This window comes from Ranitomeya imitator, chromosome 3 (assembly GCF_032444005.1).
Source record: "Ranitomeya imitator isolate aRanImi1 chromosome 3, aRanImi1.pri, whole genome shotgun sequence".
Taxonomy (NCBI): Eukaryota; Metazoa; Chordata; class Amphibia; order Anura; family Dendrobatidae; genus Ranitomeya; species Ranitomeya imitator.
In genome coordinates, this window is record NC_091284.1 from 776,129,424 (window position 1) to 776,152,423 (window position 23,000).

The window sequence follows — 23,000 nt, forward strand, 5'->3', positions numbered from 1 at the left end:
CAAACATGGCCACTTCAGTACTGGTGGGAGCCGTACCAGAATGCTGCAGATTTCATAACTCTTCTGTGGCGCTTTTGATTAAGTAAGACCCACAGTATCATGACCCAAATAGTCGTGACAGCAGTGTCCTGCTCCCCACCTTCATTACTGATGTGCCCTCTACTACTGGCTATAAGCTGCATGCACATTTCTAGCTGGTGCAGAAGGCTTACTTGTATTAGTCACACGTATGGTTAACTATAGGAGGGAGACATGCCATCATTCCTGACAGTGTGTCTCCTACCTGGCAGGAGAGCTGTGTGACTACCCCTGCCAGAGCAGATGGAGGCTGATGGTTTCATTTATCAGCGACTGGAAGTGCCCAGCTGCTGAATGCACATAGGGCTCAGAGGGAGACTTGGTTGCAAGGGCTGATTTCTCTAGTTGCCATGGAAACCTGGCTTGCTCAGCCCACTCTTCGACCACATGGGTTTTTGTATAATGGTATGGCCAACATACATTTTTCAGCACTTGGGGTATGTGCACACGGTGCAGATTTGCTGCGGATCCGCAGCGGATTTTACCGCGTAGAAACGCTGCAGATCCGCACTGTGATGTACAGTACAATGTTAGTTAATGAGAAAAAAAAAAAGATGTGCAGACGGTGCGGAAAAATCAGTGCGGAATTGCTGCGGATTTGTAAGAAGTGCATGTCACTTCTTTTGTGCGGATCTGCAGCGTTTCTGCCTGCACCCCTCCATGTTAAAAATCCGCAGTGGCAAAATCCGCACAAAATCCGCAGCAATTCCGCATAAAAACCGCACAAAATCCGCATAAAAACTGCGGCAAATCCACGGCTGCGGATTCTGCCAGGAGCTGCGGATTTTGTGCAGAAAATTCTGCACCTCTCTTCTTACATGTGCACATAGCCTAAGGCATGGTAATGCCTGTGGAGTTTTCCTATCTTTATGCTTTGTAATGTAATGTGCACACGTTGTGGTTTTTACCGCGGTCCCAAACCGCTGTGCACATGCTGCGGGAAAAACCGTGCAGAAACACAGCGGTTTACAACCCGCAGCATGTCACTTCTTTGTGCAGAATCGCAGCGATTCTGCACACATGGATCAATGCATTTCTGCTTACTTCCCGCATGGTGGGATAATGCGGATAATGTGCGGTTGCTACTCGGGGTGGAGGAGAGGAGACTCTCCTCCAGGCCCTGGGAACCATGTTTGTGGTAAAAAAAAAAAAAATTAAAATAAAAAATAATGATATACTCACCTCTCAGCGCTGCACGCGGCCGTCCGGTCTCAGGGTTGCTATGCGAGCAGGGCCTGCGATGACGTCGCGGTCACATGACCGTGACGTCACGAAGGTCCTTCTCGCACAGCATCTTTGGAACCGGACCGCCGCCTGCAGCACCGAGGCGATCGGGACGTCAGAGGGTGAGTATAACCATTTTTTAAAAATATTTTTAACATTACTATCAATAGTAAAACCAATGCAGGAGTAACCCGCAGCGGAAACCGCAAGACAAAACGTGATAAATCTGCTGGGATAACCGCAGCGGTTTTGCCCTGCAGATTTATCAAATCCGCTGTGGGAGAACCCACAGAGGACCCTTCCACGTGTGCACATAGCTAACAGTATTCAACCTCTTCTAGTCTATCTTCAGTCACCTGATCTGTCTAGATTATCTTAAAGCAGCCAATATTAAAGTAATCTTTAAACTCCGGTTTGTCGGAAGCTTTCTTGAAATGTCCCCAGCAATGTCAGAAGACTTGATATCTTGTGAGACTTTCTATTCATCACTATCTGTAAATTACGTTATTTAAAAATCATCTTACAGCTGAAAACTCAACCCAAATGTCGACCAATAGTTCTTTCTCTTCTGTGAAACTCTTGTCTGTTGTCAAATGTAATCTGAAATGTGCAGCAAAGACGGAGACCATTACAGGAAGTAGGGTTGGGTCTCTCTCTTGTCCCTGCTCTTCACCATTACAGGAAGTAGGGTTGGGTCTCTCTCTCTTGTCCCTGCTCTTCACCATTACAGGAAGTAGGGTTGGGTCTCTCTCTTGTCCCTGCTCTTCACCATTACAGGAAGTAGGGTTGGGTCTCTCTCTCTTGTCCCTGCTCTTCACCATTACAGGAAGTAGGGTTGGGTCTCTCTCTTGTCCCTGCTCTTCACCATTACAGGAAGTAGGGTTGGGTCTTTGTCTCTTGTCCCTGCTCTTCACCATTATAGGAAGTAGGGTTGGGTCTCTCTGTCTTGTCCCTGCTCTTCACCATTACAGGAAGTAGGGTTGGGTCTTTGTCTCTTGTCCCTGCTCTTCACCATTACAGGAAGTAGGGTTGGATCTTTGTCTCTTGTCCCTGCTCTTCACCATTATAGGAAGTAGGGTTGGGTCTCTCTCTCTTGTCCCTGCTCTTCACCATTACAGGAAGTAGGGTTGGGTCTTTGTCTCTTGTCCCTGCTCTTCACCATTACAGGAAGTAGGGTTGGGTCTCTCTCTTGTCCCTGCTCTTCACCATTACAGGAAGTAGGGTTGGGTCTTTCTCTTGTCCCTGCTCTTCACCATTACAGGAAGTAGGGTTGGATCTCTCTCTCTTGTCCCTGCTCTTCACCATTACAGAAAGTAGGGTTGGGTCTTTGCCTCTTGTCCCTGCTCTTCACCATTACAGGAAGTAGGGTTGAGTCTTTGTCTCTTGTCCCTGCTCTTCACCATTATAGGAAGTAGGGTTGGGTCTCTCTCTTGTCCCTGCTCTTCACCATTACAGAAAGTAGGGTTGGGTCTTTGCCTCTTGTCCCTGCTCTTCACCATTACAGGAAGTAGGGTTGAGTCTTTGTCTCTTGTCCCTGCTCTTCACCATTATAGGAAGTAGGGTTGGGTCTATCTTGTCCCTGCTCTTCACCATTACAGGAAGTAGGGTTGGGTCTTTGTCTCTTGTCCCTGCTCTTCACCATTATAGGAAGTTGGGTTGGGTCTATCTTGTCCCTGCTCTTCACCATTACTGGAAGTAGGGTTGGGTCTTTGCCTCTTGTCCCTGCTCTTCACCATTACAGGAAGTAGGGTTGGGTCTCTCTCTCTTGTCCCTGCTCTTCACCATTACAGGAAGTAGGGTTGGGTCTATCTTGTCCCTGCTCTTCACCATTACAGGAAGTAGGGTTGAGTCTTTGTCTCTTGTCCCTGCTCTTCACCATTATAGGAAGTAGGGTTGGGTCTCTCTCTTGTCCCTGCTCTTCACCATTACAGGAAGTAGGGTTGAGTCTTTGTCTCTTGTCCCTGCTCTTCACCATTATAGGAAGTAGGGTTGGGTCTCTCTCTTGTCCCTGCTCTTCACCATTACAGAAAGTAGGGTTGGGTCTTTGCCTCTTGTCCCTGCTCTTCACCATTATAGGAAGTAGGGTTGGGTCTATCTTGTCCCTGCTCTTCACCATTACAGGAAGTAGGGTTGGGTCTTTGTCTCTTGTCCCTGCTCTTCACCATTATAGGAAGTAGGGTTGGGTCTCTCTTGTCCCTCCTCTTCACCATTACTGGAAGTAGGGTTGGGTCTTTGCCTCTTGTCCCTGCTCTTCACCATTACAGGAAGTAGGGTTGGGTCTCTGTCTCTTGTCCCTGCTCTTTACCATTACAGGAAGTAGGGTTGGGTCTCTCTCTCTCTTGTCCCTGCTCTTCACCATTACAGGAAGTAGGGTTGGGTCTCTCTCTCTTGTCCCTGCTCTTCACCATTATAGGAAGTAGGGTTGGGTCTCTGTCTCTTGTCCCTGCTCTTCACCATTACAGGAAGTAGGGTTGGGTCTCTGTCTCTTGTCCCTGCTCTTCACCATTATAGGAAGTAGGGTTGAGTCTCTCTCTTGTCCCTGCTCTTCACCCTTACAGGAAGTAGGGTTGGGTCTTTGTCTCTTGTCCCTCCTCTTCTGTGTTCTGCTGCATTCACATAGGCTTTCAGTTCAGGATAGGGAAGTCATAGATCAGTAGCAGGTGCGATGCATGCTGGGAACTGAGGAGAGGGAATTTTCCAGCACAAAGTATTCTGATTAAGGGGAACCACCCACTGAGAGTGGATGTCCTGTTACAAAGCATGAGAATTATGACAGTTCCTGGATATACTAGGTAGTCTCTGCACACAATGTCCTTTTCAGGTGAGTGAACCTGTCAAGTGTTTTAAGAAGTATACTCTTCAGAAAATGTATGCTCTTTTCTCCAACCCCCTCCACTACAGCACTACAGGAGGTTTCCTCCACATCCTAAATAGGGACTGGAAACACAAAGAGGTTGAATAGCCTCTCCCCACCTTCTGTCAGTGTTTTTCCTGTCCTTAAGAGCATGAAGAGGTTACCTGTGGGGAGCTGTGGCCAGCGAAGCAGTCACCTAGAATGTTACCTGAAGTCCGGGCTGCATAGGTCGATCACGCTGCCTTCCTCATGCTCTTCAGGGTAATGCTGAGTGGTGTCGTGGCTGTGGTCCTCCTGTAGCTCCTCAGACACAATCTTCCTCCTTTCCTCCATGTCGGCATGTGACAGTCATGCAGGAAGCACCATGAGTTCCCAGGATCATTTGCGTGTGACGTCCATTCTTGGTGCGTTCCAGTGTTTCTTTCAAATGAAGGTGGAATCTTTCATCTCATTGGATGCTGGCGCGATGAATCACGTTCTCTGCCCGTATAAGAAACCCTAATAATGCACCTTAAGGTAGGACTAAAGGCCTTTGACCATGGAAGGTATGGTGTCCCTAAGATCTGCTGAACCCAGTGCAAACTCAGACTCAGCAAGTGTTGCTGGTATGAGTAAGTTTCCACTCCCTTTGGGCAGGATCCCCTCTTTTGTCAGACTATGAACTTGCACCAAGAGTGAGCGAGAACTATGAATCGCAAATGCTCTATATGTAGTAAAAAGCTCCCGTCTGCCCATTAAAAAAAGCCTTTATGCCAGGGGTGCACATAGAAGTTGAGGAACAGCCTTGCCTTAAGGCAGAAGTAAGATGAATGGTATGTCAAGAGATTCAGGCTATGTGCACACGCTGTGGATTTTGCTGCAGGTCCGCAGCAACTTTTTATACGTTTACAGTACAATTTAAACCTATGGAAACCGCAATCCGCAGTGCCCATACTGCGAAAAAAAAAAAAGCGTGGGAACACCGCAGGATGTCAATTCTTTGTGTGGATTCCGCTGCTGTTTACACCTGCTCCATAATAGGAATCCGCAGGTGGAATCCGCATAAAAACCGCGGTAAATCCTCGGTAAATCCACATGTAAAACGCAGTGGCTTTTACCTGCGGATTTCTCAAATCTGCTGCGTAAAAATCCGCAGAGTTCCAAAATACGTGTGCACATACCCTCAGTCTTCCCTAGCCGCCTTCTCTCAATCCTTCTCTCAATCTGTCTCTATGGGCCGGTCAATAACAAAAAAGAGTAAGTACAAGGGATAGTTCTGATTCTGAGGCAGGCATTTCCATCTCTTTCAGAAAATCTCAACTTGGGAGGAGAATAAGAAGCATTAATTATTTTTCCTCTGGCGATATGGTGGAACTATTAGCAGTGAGAAATACAGTGGAGGTAGAAGAGAAGACTATTCAAACCGTTCAGGATGAGACGTTCGAAGGGTTAAAATCAAAAGGGAAGTTAGTATTCCCCATTCAGTTTAAAGAAGTTGTCCATTACTTAGACAACTTTTTGTCATATACCTTTCTTGACCCCCATAAAATAATGCTGGCGGCATTCCAGTGGTCCTGGCGTTCCTGTGGTGTTGTGACACGTGACCTTGGTGCCCAATCAACGCTGGCGTCACGGTCTCCCTTCCTCTCGAATTAAGCATGATTAGAAAGTAAGGGATCAGCTGCAGCCCCGACTTCTCTTCATGTTTGATTTGCCCGCATATGTGGACAGTGACGCCAGCACTGATTGGTCACTGGCGTCATGTGTCACAACAAATAAACGAGAGCCCTGCGACCTCGAGTGCAGACACCGCTGGAACGGCGCCAGCATGGGAAGGGAGTATAAGTTTTATCGAGAAGGGGTTGTCCTCTGTTAGTGGACAACCCCTTTAATACTGGATGGATGAATGAGAGTTTCCAGAAAAACTGCTGAGCGTTCCAGGATAGATAAAGGATAGATTTCCCCTTGAAAAATACATAGCCAAGTGTTTGTCCAAGATTTCAAAAGTGGATATTCAGGTAGCTAGAGTGGCAAAGAAGATGACTCTACAATTTGAGGACTCCTCTCAACTGGAAGATTGGACTGGAAAATTGATATTAAGGAAGTCTTGGAAGCCTTTGTGGCTTCATTGAGTACAAATGTTTTTTCAACCTGTGTAGCAAGATCCATGTTCCGTTAGTTACATTAGCTGGAAGAGCAACTCTGTAGGTGTACTCCTAGGAAAGACCTACTTGGCTCCTTGCCTACTTCAAAAACCTGTGTGAGTTCTAGCAGATGCTTCAGCAAAGTCAGTCGGGATAGCATCAAGATCTTTGGTTTTACCCAACTCCTCAAGAAGAGCATTCTGGTTGAGAATGTGGAGCAGAAAAATAGTTTAGATAATAATTTAGCGTATATACTCGAGTATAAGCCAAGAATTTCATCCCATTTTTTTAGGCTGAAATTGCCCCCTTGGCTTATACTCGAGTCATTCCCAGGGATCGGCAGGGGAGGGGGAGCGGCAGCTGTCTAATAACTCACCTGCTCCTGGCGCGGTCCCTGGATGTCCCTGGTTCTCCGGGCGCCGACAGCTTCTTCCTGTATTGAGCGGTCACATGGTACCGCTCATTACAGTAATGAATATGGACCCGACTCCACTCGCATAGGGGTGGAGCCGCATATTCATTACTGTAATGAGTGGTACCATGTGGCCGCTCAATACAGGAAGAAACTGCTGGCGCCCGGAGAACCAGGGACTGCGTCGGGAGCAGGTGAGTATGGCGGGGGCAGTGCGCTATACTCACCTGTTCCTCGTTCCACCGTTGGCGCTGCTGTCTTTTGCGTCCTCTGCAGTGATGCTCAGGTCAGAGGGCGCGATGACACAAATAGTGTGCGCATCGCCCTCTGCCTGAGCGTCAGTGCGGAGGACAGGGAAGACACAGCGGCGCTCGGCGGTGGAACGGAGGACAGGTGAATGTAGCAAGTGCCGGGGGCCTGAGCGACGAAACGTGAGTGATTTTTTTTTTTTTTCTCTTTTAATCGCAGCAAGAGCATATGGGGCAAATATCTCTATGGAGCATCTTATGGGGCAAATGTCTATGGAGCATCTTATGGGGCCATATGCAGCGTTATATTGGGCAATTATCTCTGTGGAGCATCTTATGGGGCCATAATCAGCATTTGTGCAGCATTGTATGGGGCAAATGTCTCTATGAAACATCTTATGGGGATATAATCAACATTTGTGCAGCATTATATGGGGCATATTTTAATATGGAGCATATTATGGGGCCCCTTCATAAACTGGAGCATTATATGGGGCGTATTTTGTATGGAGCATTATATGGGGCCCATCATGAACTGTATGGAGCATTATATGGGGCTCCTGATTCAATGTCGTAGCTGTTTTTCATTCTGACCCAAATGTCAGCTTACAGATCACCAGTGAGACCAAATTGTGGAGTTACGCCCATCATTTTACAAGCGCGCTTGGAGACAAAAAGACACCTCACACATATCCTGTGAGCAAGTCACTTTTATCTCCAAGCGCGCTTGTAAAATGATGGGCGTAACTCCACAATTTGGTCTCACTGGTGATCTGTAAGCTGACATTTGGGTCAGAATGAAAAACAGCTACGACAGTTTTGGCGCCCAACGTGGGGCCGTGTATCCAGCCTATTCGGAATCCGTATGTGACATACCATCTCTGGCTTGTCAAGGTAAGGAGGCTTATGTCACTCTCCATAAGGAGAAACGATACCCCTTAGACCCCAGTCCAGAGCCTCTCACCTAGCCAAATCAGTTCTCATGCTTCGCACTGACGAGGGCCAACACCCCGAAACACCGTGTCTGCGAATTGAGATATTGATTTGGCTTTTATCCTAAGTCATATTGCACGACTCGTTAAAGGGTTGATTGTGACTTGTAGGATCGCTACTTCCAACAGGTGGCGCTATAGAGTTTAAGTCCTCTTTTTCTCAGAAGAGGCAATTTGCATATTATATTTCCCAGAGGAGCATTGCACGGTGAATAAACCTCCTTACCTTTACAAGCCAGAGATGGTATGTCACTCTCTATGAGGAGAAACGATATATATATTTCTCTGAATTCAGCTGAGAAAAAAATTGCGGATGAGTAGGAACTCCTGGATTAACCCCTTTCCAACATGAGGCATAATAGTACGCTGATGTTGGACACCCTCCCCTTGATGTGGACTCCGGCGGTGAGCCCACATCTTTTCCGGCACATGTCAGCTGTTTTGAAATCTTATTTTTAAACTTATTTTAAAATCTTAAAGCACTTGAACCTAAAGTACTTTCAAAGATTATAAAAAGCCTGAATATATGTACAAGTCGTTTTTACATAAGTGTATAGTTGGAGCTTCAGTCTTTTTTCGGGGGCAGGCAAGCGGCGCTGTTGTTGCCTAATGGAATCCTGTGATAATCTAATGACTTTTGCATCAGGGGACTCATGTATGCCTACGCTTATATGCATTGTTTATGTCCCAGCGATGCTGTTGCTCTTCAAGAGTCTCATTTGCTCTTCGTTGTCTTCGAAGTTGTGCCTTTGCTGCTTTCATTGTCGTTGGCGTACTTTTTAGGAGGAGCCATGTTAGCGTTGATATTTGATTTTAAAGGGGTTTTCCCACGAACAAAAGTTCATTTTAAAAATTGTCTGTGTCTGACCGTGTACCGAACATACCACATCTCCTGGGCAGGGGAGGAAGCAAAAGACAATACTTACATTACAGCAAGGGATCACAGAGGATTCATTTTGTGAGGTAAAATATTTCACTGACTTTTTTTTTAAAAATAGTCGGTGAAATATTTTACCTGACAAAATGAATCCACTGTGATCCCCTGCTGTAATGTCAGTATTGTCTTTTGCTTCCTCCCCTGCCCAGGAGATGTGGTATGCTCTGTACACGGTCAGACAGTCAATTTTTAAAATAAACTTTCGTTTGTGGGAAAACCCCTTTAATGTGACCGGCTTCCACTGCCTGTAGACATGTCGCGCATCTGGCGCCGTGATCAGCCAAACGATTCACTGCACCTGCGCGTAATTCGCGCAGTAAATCAGACCGCCGACAACTTTGTGCAGACAGATAGCGGCGGTCACATTAATACTGAGTATGCACTCCTCATGTACAAAGATGGCGGCGGTCAGTGATTCATTCGTCTGATCCCGGCGGTGGCGTGTTCGTGATGGTGTTCCGCTGGTGGTACCACAGAAGAGGCTGTGTAAGTTGCTTAAGGCGTATAGTGTGTGTGTGTGTGGTGCGACGGTGTTCTGCTGGTGGTACCGCACAATAGGTTGGTACCAGCAGCAGTTTCCATATTGAGCCACACATCACTTGGGTGTCCCAATATGGCGGTCGGTGAACTTCCTCCGCTTGGAATTCTGGGATACGGTGACATCTGGACAGAGCAGGAAATGAAAACATTACAAGGCAATTATATAAGGCTACTTTCACACTAGCGTTTTCTGCAATCCGTCACAATGCGTCGTTTTGCAGAAAAAAACGCATCCTGCAAAAGTGCTTGCAGGATGCGTTTTTTCCCCATAGACTTGCATTGACGACGCATTTGCGACGGATTGCCACACGTCGCATCCGTCGAGCGACTGATGCGTCGTGCTTTTGCGGACCGTCGGGAGCAAAAAACGCTACATGTAACGTTTTTTTCTCCTGACGGACCGCTTTTTCCGACCGCGCATGCGCGGCCGGAACTCCGCCCCCACCTCCCCGCACCTTACAATGGGGCAGCGGATGCGGTGGAAAAATGCATCCGCTGCACCCATTGTGCAATGCAGCAAACGCTAGCGTCGGAATCTCTCCCTGACGCATTGCGACGGGGAGATTCCGACGCTAGTGTGAAAGAAGCCTAAGTAGATTGTCGATGAGGGCAGCAAGACCAGGGTTGGTTACAGGCTTTGTGTAAAAGGACAACCACACTTTAAATAAATGTAAAAGGTCAAAAAAGATGAATGTAATTGTAAAGCTTTTATTGTACAGGCGTGAAATACATATTGAAAGAAAAATTCGGCCCATAGAATTGACTACTAGTTCTGAATTGAAAATGTGTTAACTTTGTATCATTTAGGCTCTGTTCACTTCGTTAGGCTATGTGCACACGTTGCGGATTTCCTGCGGACCCGCAGCGTTTTTTGCTGTGCAGAAAAGTTGCAGATCTGCAAGTGATTTACAGTACAATGTAAATCAATGGTAAAAAAAAAAAATGCTATAAATGTTTAATACGCACGCCTGCGGTTTTCCCTTGGTTTACAGTAAGTGTAGGGCTGTAGTATGATATGAGAATAGCCATGAGCTCGCCAAACTGCAGACAAATTCAAGATGGAGGCTTGTGATGGATTTCAGAGGCCGATAATCATGCTCTTTGTCCCGCAGAGGCAGACTGTATCACCTGTGCTGATCCACTGGAAAACATCAGAGGCGCAAGTGAAAATGTGGGATAAGGTCCAAAAAATGCTTCCTTTTGTCCCCATAGTGTACGTGCAAGCTTTTGTATCCTGAAGAAATGCTCAGCCATCACCTACTGTAAGGTTGCACCTGATAACATAATAGATCGTGCTGTGATCCCTTCTGCAAAAAGATTAAATCTTTCGTAAATGGCCTTTTCTATTCCAGATAAATCAAGTCTGGTAAATACGGCTGCTGGACTACCAAAATGTATTTATTTATTTTTTAAATTATTCCTTTAACCCTAGAACTACCTTGCAATTTTTGATTCCTCGCAATTTTTATTTCTCTTCTGTGACTACATTTTTCCGAATTCCGTCTTGAGATTTAGTGACTTTTACTTATTTAGGATGCGAGTCCTGCGAGTATTTTTTAGTTTTTCTTGCCGCAGCTGAATGATTTACATCTGTTAGCCAGCATAAGTACATGTGGGGATTCACTAGCAACCAGGCAAACCCCCACATGTACTTATGCTGGCTAAGAGATGTAAATCATTCAGCTGCGGCAAGAAAAACTAAATCTCCGAGCACTAAAAAATACTCTGAGGACCCCCGAGCGTGCTCGAGAAATCTCGAGAAACGAGTATATTCGCTCATCACTAATAATCAGCATTTTTACAAATATACTTGACATACACAGGACATATATAGGACATCCGTCAGTGAACTCTCGAGTGGACTACATAATTTCTGCAGAATACGGCCTGCAGTTTTGCTAACTGCGAATTTGGCTAGAAGAAGTGTGCTAAAGCCTGACCATATTCTTGCTACTTTGCATTCTATACATTCTATAAATTAAAGTTACAACTATACCAGGAGCAAGAAACTCTAAAAATAAGCGAAAACAAGCTAGGAGTCAAAATGACTCCATTTGGTAGTTCTTGGGGGGGCGGGGGGGGGAGGGGGCTGCTGTGGACCCCGTAACTGCCATCTTCATTAGTAGTGTCCCACAAGGTTTCCTCTGTGGCTAAAAACTTGGTGTAACATTAGGGCTGAGCACATATGGTCAGCTGCTTCCCTTCTCTGTCCCTTACATCCAGGCTGTTTAGTGATCTGACAAGGAGGAGGCCAATACCGCATGGTAAATTACAAGGAGAAATTGCTTGTGTGCAGCAGATGTATCATGCAGGGATTAAATAGATAGAAAATGAGCTATTTATTTCGTAGGAATGTTGAGACTGACTCTGATGTCACCAATGGATTAAAGATGCGGTAGGCCATCAAAACGATGGCGGCCTGGTTATTTGCTCAGTCAGGTGCAGGGTGGTGTGTACACTGAATGGAGCTGATCAGTACAGTTTCGATCATGTATAGCGGCTGTTCCGGGGACCGACTGAAACACGAAACCCAATGCAAGTCATTGGGGGAATCAAAGTCGGCAGTGAGTGGAGGACAGGAAAACGCCTACAGTGCCCATTTTAATGCCAAAAACATCAATTCTTATTACTTAAGCTTGTCAATCTTAAAAGGCCACTGTCACCCCCTCCAGCCGTTATAAACTAAAAGAGCCACCTTGTGCAGCAGTAATGCTGCATTCTAACAAGGTGGCTCTTTTAGTTTTTGTTTCTGTTATTCCCACAATAAATGTATTTATAATTCTGCTGAAATGCCTATCTTTGTCCATGGAGGCGGGTCTGAAGCCTCCTCTTAGAAGCGCCCAACTGCCGTCAGTCATCTCTTGTGTAGATTTTCGCCGCTCCCTCAGCGCTATTATTGTGTGAAATCCCGAGCCTGCGCTCTGCTCTTCTGCCTGCGGTGTGTTTGACGGCGGGTGACGCCTCCCACTGGCAAAGACACTTTTGCGTACTATGAGGGGCCCTGTGCCAGTGACGTCGCCAACGAGTGTGCCCCCCCACCTGATGAAGGAACCTTCACTTTCATCTGCACCTTCCTCTTTGTCCCCGTGTAAGGTATATGCGGGAAGGGGAACCTGACTTTCAGCAGGGTCAGATTCTGGCTGTGTAGAGTGCAAGGGGAATGTAGTGGTTTGGATCAATGTACCAACAGACTCAAATAGCAGTGGCTGGGCAATGGGCAGGATGAGGAGGAAACACAGATATAGGCCCAAATAATAAAGTAGGCTAAATGCAGTTCAAAATTGGTAACAGGACTAACCAGGGGGCATTGCTTTGTTCAGTGGAGGACAACTGTAATGAGTGGCAGACACAGTTAGTAGGCCCAAATAATAAAGTAGGCTAAATGCAGTTCAAAATTGGTAACAGGACTAAACAGGTGGCATAGCTAGGTACAGGAGTGGGCTCCTCTGCTGAGTAGCAGACAGTGGTAGTTGGTGCAAAGTATTAACTGGTCTAAATGGAGGCCAGGGCCCCTGTATATTTTAATTATCATCTATCATTTCAACAAATTTGTATTGGCAGTGCCATTGAAGGATTTAACAGCACAGACTACACAGTGGTGGAGCCAGGGAGAGATAAGTTTTGCAAGTGGTAGAGCACTGTTCGAGCTGGGGGGGAACACACTCTCGTGGGTGGCGGTACTGGCACAGGGCCCCTCATATTACGACGGTGTGTCTGACGTTGGTTGTGCACCACCACCGTCAGAGACACTTCATTGTACTATGAGGGACCCTGTGCCAGTGCCGTCGCCCAAGAGTGGGCACACCCACCTGTCCAGACAAACAGCACTCGCACGGGTGCTTGCACCAAGTGGTGACCACGGCCCTGTGGGGGGAGTCAGTCCATTTAGGGAGGTATAAAAATGGCCTATGGTGGACATTCAGCAGCTGCAATTGGAGGAATTGGAGAAGTCAGTAGGAGGAGGCCAAAAGCAAGACATTTTTCAGGCAAGCTACGTGTCAGCAGGGGAAGGTGGGGCAAAATAATTTGAAATCCATGATTGGTTCATTTTAATGAAGGTTAGATCATCCGGCTTTAAAACCTGTTTTCCTACTCCCAGATAAGGGAGCCTTCGAGGCCTTGTGTGGCCAAACTATGGCGCTGGCTCAACACCTCCAGCCTTACTTTTGTGCTTTTGCCACTACCACCAGATGCACCACCACCACCACCATCAGTACCAGCTGGCAACCACCGCCCATGGGCTCTTCCACCAGACCTCCTCATTTTTTGGAAAATGTAACCAAAATAACAACCGTTATATGGTACTGTAAAACAAGGTAGAAGGTGTATATAAACTTGTTGAGAATTTAAATCTCCCTTTTTTTTTTTGGGGGGGGGGGGGAGAGACTGAACCAAAACTCAGGCCCTGTGCATAAAACAACACAATGTAAGTGGCAGAAAGTGGCTGGCTGACATACGACAAACTAACAGGACTGCAGTATATCCACTTTGTGAGAATTTGAATCTCACTTTTTTGGGGGGAGACTGACCCAAAACTCAGGCCCAGTGTATATAACAATGTAATGTAAGTGGCTGGAAGATATATGAAATAATACAAGGACTGTAGTACAATTTCAATCTCCCTACAATGATCTCAGGAAAAGTATGGCAGCAATAAAAAGGACTGCTGCACACAAAAGTGTGGACAAATAAACAAGAGAACTGTGCAGAAAGGAGCAACAGGATTTTTGCTTTTAACCCTGCTGTTCTGTTCGCATTTGCTATACACTGGTACTGTTCCCGGGTGAATATGACCTGACCTATTAATTCTTGATTTTTAGCTACTCTAAGTGTTTTACTTGAATACTTTTTTCATTATTATACTGTATGTGAACATGGTTGATGATAAACAAATGAAAAATTTTAATTTAAACTTAATAATTTATTTTTTTCATAAAAAGGTTACACAGGCTTTTTACAATTATCTTTGATTGTTGGCATTCTGCACACAAATAACAAAGAAGCTTTACATTACTATTACTAGAACATGAAATTTAACTTTTTGAAAACAGTATTTATAAATCAACAAATGAAAAATCATAAAAACTTCAACCTTTTTAGAAAGAAAAAAGAAAAACTTAACATGTCCATGCGTTTTTACACTGAACACAATAATAAGACATGTCCTTTACACAGATATTTTGAACATCCAGCACATGTCAGATTAGTATTATTGTCACAGGAAGATGGACAGAAGCTACACCTCTTCCTTTTTTTGCTGGTAGCTGTGCTGCTGGTAGCTGTGCTGGTGGAGGCCGTGCTGCTGGTAGCTGTGCTGGTGGAGGCCATGCTGCTGGTAGCTGTGCTGGTGGAGGCCATGCTGCTGGTAGCTGTGCTGGTGGAGGCCGTGCTGCTGGTAGCTGTGCTGGTGGAGGCCATGCTGCTGGTAGCTGTGCTGGTGGAGGCCATGCTGCTGGTAGCTGTGCTGGTGGTAGCTGTGCTGGTGGAGACCGTGCTGCTGGTAGCTGTGCTGGTGGAGGCCATGCTGCTGGTAGCTGTGCTGGTGGAGGCCATGCTGCTGGTAGCTGTGCTGGTGGTAGCTGTGCTGGTGGAGGCCGTGCTGCTGGTAGCTGTGCTGGTGGAGGCCATGCTGCTGGTAGCTGTGCTGGTGGTAGCTGTGCTGGTGGAGACCGTGCTGCTGGTAGCTGTGCTGGTGGAGGCCATGCTGCTGGTAGCTGTGCTGGTGGAGGCCATGCTGCTGGTAGCTGTGCTGCTGGTAGCTGTGCTGGTGGAGGTCATGCTGCTGGTAGCTGTGCTGGTGGAGGCCATGCTGCTGGTAGCTGTGCTGCTGGTAGCTGTGCTGGTGGAGGCCGTGCTGCTGGTAGCTGTGCTGGTGGAGGCCATGCTGCTGGTAGCTGTGCTGGTGGAGGCCATGCTGCTGGTAGCTGTGCTGGTGGTAGCTGTGCTGGTGGAGGCCGTGCTGCTGGTAGCTGTGCTGGTGGAGGTCATGCTGCTGGTAGCTGTGCTGGTGGAGGCCATGCTGCTGGTGGCTGTGCTGGTGGAGGCCGTGGATGTGGATTCTCTTTCTTGAGCATGCTGGACTCTTTTTACAATGGCTGTTGCTCCTTCACTTCTGGGGGTCACTTTTCTGCTCTCAATATATGGCCTAACCAGGGATTTGCCCAATTCCTCAAGAAATAATCATCTTTTATGCAGCTTATTCCGGTTCCAATCGGGGTCGATTTCTCTCCATAAGACAAATGCATTGTATGCAGAAACGTCCAGTATGTTATAAAATAAAATCATTGGCCACTGATTGGTTTTGCGTTTGCATGTATATGTTGATATTGCTCAGTCTAAAGTATCAACTGCTCCCTTTGTGGCATTATAACCCAAAATAATGTCAGGCTTTCTGTCTTCTCTATCACTTACGGCATTGTCATGGTGCATTGTGCTCATTAGAATTACCTAAGTTTGGAAAATAAAAGAATAGTTGTAAAGATATGTATTCACAGCATCACTCAATAGACATTTTAGAAACATTTTTATCCAAGTTTTGAAAAAAAAAAAAAGAATACCTGTAAAGATGTGTAACAGCTCAGTGCTCTCTCTCACAGATTCCAGTGTCTCTTTCACAGGACTTAGCTTCAGGGTGTAAGTCAAATGACTGGTGTCCAATTTATAAGACAACAGTGTCTTCTCTCACAAACTGAAAATGCATTTGACTAAATAAGTACTTGATTACCGATGACAGTGAAACCCCCAGCCTTTGAATGATAGACAACCAGTCTCCTCTCTCACAAACAGCAAATGGATAATACTTGATAATTACTTGTTTACTGATAAGAACAGTGAAACCACCACCATTTTGAGATGACGTACACATAAAAAACATAACTTTTGCAGTCACAAATAATCAGAGACCTGTAGAACAGTATAAAATGCTATCGGGTCATATTGACTCGAACAGTACAAGTGTAACAATCAGTGTGTAGCAAAAAGTAAACAAAAAATATATATAGAGCTCCACAAATGAGGAGAAGTCAAGATACCACTAGTTTCAAATCCTCATATAAAAAAATCTACAGGGTCTCAAAAATAATTTCGGGTCATATTGACCCGAACAGTACAGCAGGGTTAAAAAAAAGCAGTTGGTTTGCACAGCGGCGTACAAACAGCAATGCAGCTATCAGGGAGCCTTATAAGCTACAGAGCTGATGCACAAAAATGTAGCCTCCACTGTCCCTGCAAAAAAATGGTGGCGTTGGACAGTGGAAATCGCTACAGCACAAGCAGTTTGGGGGTTAATCTTCCCTCCCTAACTATATCCCTTCTTCTGACGCAGCTGCAGCAACCTCTCCCTATGCTAAGATCGGCAGAAGTAAGATGGCGGTCGGCGCGCACGCTCCTTTAGGCCGGTTTCACACGTCAGTGGCTCCGGTACGTGATGTGACTGTTTCCTCACGTACCGGAGACACTGACTCACGTAGACACATTGAAAGCAATGTGTCTCTGCACATGTCAGCGTGTTTTCACGGTCCGTGTGCAAAACACGGAGGCATGTCAGTGTTCGTGGGAGCGCACGGATTACACGGACCCATTAAAGTCAATGGGTCCATGTAAAACACGTACCGCACACGGACGCTGTCCGTGTGCCGTGCAGGAGACGGCGCTACAGTAAGCGCTGTCCCTTCCCCCTCCTCCCCCCCACGTGGTGCTGAAGCCGCCATTCATATTTTCTCTCCAGCAGCGTTCGCTGGATAGAAGATATGAAAAATCCTTTTTTTGTTGTTTTTTCGTGTTTAAAATAAAAATCCCTGTCCCCCCCCCCCTCTGTGCGCCCGCCCGCTGTTATTTAAATACTCACCCGGCTCCCTCGCAGCGTCCTGTCCTCGCCACACCTTCTCCTGTATGAGCGGTCACGTGGTGCCGCCGATTAGTCATGAATATGCGGCTCCACCTCCCATAGGGTATTACAGTACCCAAGTCTTGAGATTTTAGAAATCGTATACACACAACTTGTTTTTTTTGTTTTTTTTTTTGTCCTCAGTATGTTGTGCAATACGTTTTTTTTTTCCCCCCAAAATTCAGCATGTCACTTTTCTCAGCCTTTGTCACCCATTGAAAGCAATGGATGGTGCAAAAAAGTAGAACAAACGCAGGTATCAGTTTTTGTTGCGTTTTTTTTATTCCAAAACCTGATGACGCAGAATCAGATTTTTTTTTTTTTTTTTATGTTTTAATGACAGAAAAAATATGTAAAGAAACTTGTCTAATTTCTTGAGGGGAGGTCATCAGCTTCCAGAAAAAGGAGAGCCAATTGGGGAGAAATTTTGACGGGAGACTGATTTATTTTATTCAATAGTAAAGACAAATCTTTCCTAAGTATCGAAAGTTTGGGACATTCCCAGAATATGTGAAGATTATTACCTCTTTCGCCACAATTCCTCCAGAATAAATCTGATGGATCGGGAAATGCGATTTTAAGTCTAGTAGGAGTGTAGAACCATCTAGTTAAAAGTTTAAAATAATTTTCATGCAAGTTTGCGCCAATATGAAGATTTGTACGCTAGTTCCACCGCCTTTTCCCATTTATCTAGGAGGAAATTATTGAGATTTTTCCCATCTCCACATATAATTCAGTTTTTCAAAAGAGACATCAGAGTTAAAAATCGAATAGATATTCCTCATATTCCAAATTGAGTTATTCATAGGATTCTCTAAAAGAGTAACAAGTTCTCTTGAAAGGGTCAAAGGTAAAGTGACTTTATTTCTAATATACTTCCTTAACTCTAGAAAATAATAGAATTCTACGTCAGGAAGATTGTATAGTGTTTTCAATGACTGAAATTTTATAATCAAGTCTAATTTAGGCCCCGTTACAAGTGAAGAACAGTCTAAAATTCCAAACTTTTCCCATTTTTTACATGGAAAATTTGGTAGAGCTGTATGAAAAATTGACATAGGAGGTTTGTTGGGATTAATGTTATATTTATTGTTGTTGAGATACTATATAGCTTTTTCCAAAGTGAGATAGAAGATTTTATCAAAGAGTGATTAGGTAAAGGAAGAGATGGATCCAATAAATGGGATATTATCAATGATGATAAAGAGGAATTATTATTAGAAGCTTTTTTTATGCACTTAGCTTTATCAGCATGGACAAGAAACTAATGTACCATGACAAAAACATAGCAAAACCTTCCTTTTTTTTTTTTTTTTTTTTAAAGCAAGTTTCTTACTGCCTAGAGAGCAAGTTTTGCTTGCTTGCGGGGGAAAAAAATGAGAAAAAAAGCATCAAAAACGCAATCTGTGAACATAGCCTAGCCATTGACTTGCATTGCCAATTTTGATTTGACACTGATCAGTATTGGACTTGTGAATAGCCCTGTATGCTAGATATGGGTTTTATTTGTGAAAAATACAGATACAACTTGTAAAAATAAATGAATAACTCCATAGCAAGCCAAAATTGAGAAAAAGCATATCGTATATACTCGAGTATAAGCCAAGATTTTCAGCCCATTTTGGGGGGTTGAAAGTCCCTCTCTCGGCTTATACTAGAGTTATACCCAGCGGTGGGGAGGGGGAGCGGGGGCTGTCTAATTATACTTACCTGCTCCTGGCGCGGTCCCTGCTTCCCTGGCGCCGCAGCTTCTTCCTGTACTGAGCGGTCACATGGTACCGCTCATTACAGTAAGGTGAGTATAACTGGGAGTGCTGCGCGATATTCACCTGCTCCTCGTTCCGGCGCCGCTGCGTCTTCTGCAGTGACGCTCAGGTCAGGTCGTGGTTAGTGCGCGCCCTCTGCCTGAACGTCTGTGCAGAAGACGCTGAAGATGGAGCGGCACCGGAACGAAGTCAGGTGAATATTGAAAGTGCCAGGGGCCTGAGCGACGGTGAGGTGAGTATGTGTGTTTTTTTTTTGTTTTTTTTTATCGCAGCAACAGCAAATGGGGCAAGTGTCTGTATGGAGCATCTTATGGGGCCATAATCAACGTTTGTGCAGCACTATATGGCGCAAATATCTTTATGGAGCATCTTATGGGGCCATAATTAACGTTTGTGGAGCACTATATGGGGCAAGTGTCTGTATGGAGCATCTTATGGGGCCATAATCAAGGTTTGTGCAGCATTATATGGTGCAAATATCTTTGTGAAGCATCTTATGGGGCCATTATCAACATATGTGCAGCATTATATTGGGCAAATGTGTCTATGGAGCATCTTATGGGGCCATTATTAACCTTTATGCAGGATTATATGGGGCATATTTTAATATGGAGCATCTTGTGGGACCATCATGAACTGTATGGAGCATTATATGGATATTCAAAAACACTTAACCTACTGATGTCTCAATTAATTTTACTTTTATTGGTATCTATTTTTACTTTTGATATTTACCGGTAGTTGCTGCATTTTCCACCCTGGGCTTATACTCGAGTCATTAAGTTTCCCCAGTATTTTGTGGCAAAATTAGGGGGGTCGGCTTATACTCGAGTATATACGGTAATTGAAAGATTCATACATGTTCTGTGCTTTGGAGATACTCCCGTATTTATCTTACATATTCTGTAAAAAAAAAAAAAAGTAAATAAAATAAAAAATAATCCAGATTTCCATCTTTCAGTAGCTGTAATTCTGTGATGCTGGAGCTGCTCCCCCTCCCTTATGGGATTTTTTTTTTGTCACCATGTGTCTGCTCCAATCTATATGGAGTTAGTTAAAAAAAAACCTGAAACTGCCTGTTTTCCACTCTTGGAGATGAAAAAACAAAAGACTGTCTGAATGTCCCTTTTTTTAAATTATTATTGTGATGCCATGTGCAAAAACTGCTGCATAGTTTTCACCTGATGTTACCATTTTTTTTCATTGCGTGAGCACAATTTCATAAGGTCCCATATATATCCAAAAGCAATAATTTCACTCTAATATCTGTCCTCATGTACAGCATTGGAGTAGATGAATATCTTCAGCTCAGTAACCCCATATTAACCATAATGGAGAGAAGATAGGTGGCTCTCGCTCAGACAGACCTGGTTCGCCCATCTGTCTCTTCATTGAAAAAAAAATACAAAATGTAATGCAAAGAAAAAGCTGATCGCCAGAGTTTACCAAAACAGCAACAACTAGCCTTATATGAGTACATATAGGGCAAGGAAGAGATCCCACAAAATTAGAATAAAACAACAAGTTTTATTTAGCAATAGATTAAAAGACCAAATTAAAATGCAGGAGAACTGTGAAAGGGAACGCCAAGAAAAATATCAACACACTTGTTGAAAGAGCTATTAAATTAATAGTCAGTGAAAAGGCTCATATAAACCCTATTGCAATCATGAGATGAATCTCTCTATATGTTATAATACAAAAAGGCCTTTCATTATGATGAAAAAAAAACCCTACCACAGAATAAACTAATAATGAATGGCACAGTAGTAAAAAGATGCCCAGATACAAGGATCTAAAAAGATGGAGATATGTACCTAAAATATCAAGGTACATTGCTCCTGACTATAGTAAAGGTACCGTCACACTAAGCGACGCTGCAGCGACAGCGATGTCGATCGCTGCAGCGTCGCTGTTTGGTCGCTGTAGAGCTGTCACACAGACCGCTCTCCAGCGACCAACGATGCCGGTAACCAGGGTAAACATCGGGTTACTAAGCGCAGGGCCGCGCTTAGTAACCCGATGTTTACCCTGGTTACCATCGTAAAAGTAAAAAAAACCAAACACTACATACTTATCTTCCGCTGTCTGTCCCCGGCGCTCTGCTTTCCTGCACTGACTGTGAGCACAGCGGCCGGAAAGCAGAGCGGTGACGTCACTGCTGTGCTTTCCGGCTGGCCGGCGCTCACAGCCAGTGCAGGAAAGCAGAGCGCCGTGGACAGACAGCGGAAGGTAAGTATGTATTGTTTGTTTTTTTTTACTTTTACGATGGTAACCAGGGTAAACATCGGGTTACTAAGCGCGGCCCTGCGCTTAGTAACCCGATGTTTACTCTGGTTACCAGTGAAGACATCGCTGAATCGGCGTCACACACGCCGATTCAGCGATGTCTACAGGGAGTCCAGCGACAAAATAAAGTGCTGGACTTTCTGCAGCGACCGACGACATCACAGCAGGATCCTGATCGCTGCTGCGTGTCAAACTGAACGATATAGCTAGCCAGGACGCTGCAACGTCACGGATCGCTAGCGATATCGTTCAGTGTGACGGTACCTTAAGACCACAGCTAACAATGTGGGCTGTAATCAGCCAGCAAAATCGACTGTGAGTTCAATGAGGTTGAGTAGGTTATATCTATGCCCATAAAAGCCAAGTAAATGTCATATGACAAATGTGACAAACTCATATTCAGGGGCCAGTGTCAGGCAGCTGCTACAAAGGCAAATAAAATAATGGGATGCATTAAAAGAGGCATAGATGCTCATGAGGAGAATATAATTTTACCTCTATACAAGTCACTAGTTCGACCACACTTAGAATACTGTGCACAGTTCTGGTCTCCAGTGTTTAAGAAAGACACAGCTGAACTGGAGCGGGTGCAGAGAAGAGCGACCAAGGTTATTAGAGGACTGGGGGGTCTGCAATACCAAGATAGGTTATTACACTTGGGGCTATTTAGTTTGGAAAAACGAAGACTAAGGGGTGATCTTATTTTAATGTATAAATATATGAGGGGACAGTACAAAGACCTTTCTGATGATCTTTTTAATCATAGACCTGAAACAGGGACAAGGGGGTATCCTCTGCGTTTGGAGGAAAAAAGGTTTAAGCATAATAACAGACGCGGATTCTTTACTGTAAGAGCAGTGAGACTATGGAACTCTCTGCCGTATGATGTTGTAATGAGTGATTCATTACTTAAATTTAAGAGGGGACTGGATACCTTTCTGGAAAAGTATAATGTTACAGGGTATATACACTAGATTCCTTGATAGGGCGTTGATCCAGGGAACTAGTCTGATTGCTGTATGTGGAGTCGGGAAGGAATTTTTTTCCCCAATGTGGAGCTTACTCTTTGCCACATGGGTTTTTTTTGCCTTCCTCTGGATCAACATGTTAGGGCATGTTAGGTTAGGCTATGGGTTGAACTAGATGGACATATAGTCTTCCTTCAACCTTAATAACTATGTCACTATGTGAATACCTATGGACAGATTGCTTCTGGCGTCCCCTCACCCCGACGCGCGTTTCGCCAGAAGAAGCTGTGGTAGGGTTATTTTCATCATAATGAAAGGTCTTTTTGTATTCTAACCTTTATAGAGATTCATCTCATGGTTGCAATAGGATTTATATGGGCCTTTTCATTGACTCCATTTATTTCAACAAGTGTTTTGATATTTTTCTTGGTGTTCCCTATCGCGGTTCTCCTACTTTTTAATTTTGTTTCTTAATATATTGTTCAATAAAAGTTAGTGTTTTATTCTAATTTTGTGGGATGTCTTCCTTGCCCTATATGTATTCATATAAGGCTCGTTGTTGCATGATGCATGAAGTGCCCTTATGATATTAGGACATTTGTTGATTTATTTACCAAAACAGGTAGCTTCTGTTTAAAGGAGGATGTTATAATGAATATATGTTGTTTTTTATGAAGTGTATTT

At 44.6% G+C, this 23,000-nt stretch overlaps 1 protein-coding gene across 1 annotated transcript in view; it reads left to right on the forward strand.

The window, feature by feature from the left end:
• Positions 1-23,000, forward strand: part of ZMYM2 (zinc finger MYM-type containing 2) — a 122,427-nt gene that overhangs the window by 34,080 nt on the left and 65,347 nt on the right. The gene's annotated exons all lie outside the window — the stretch shown is intronic.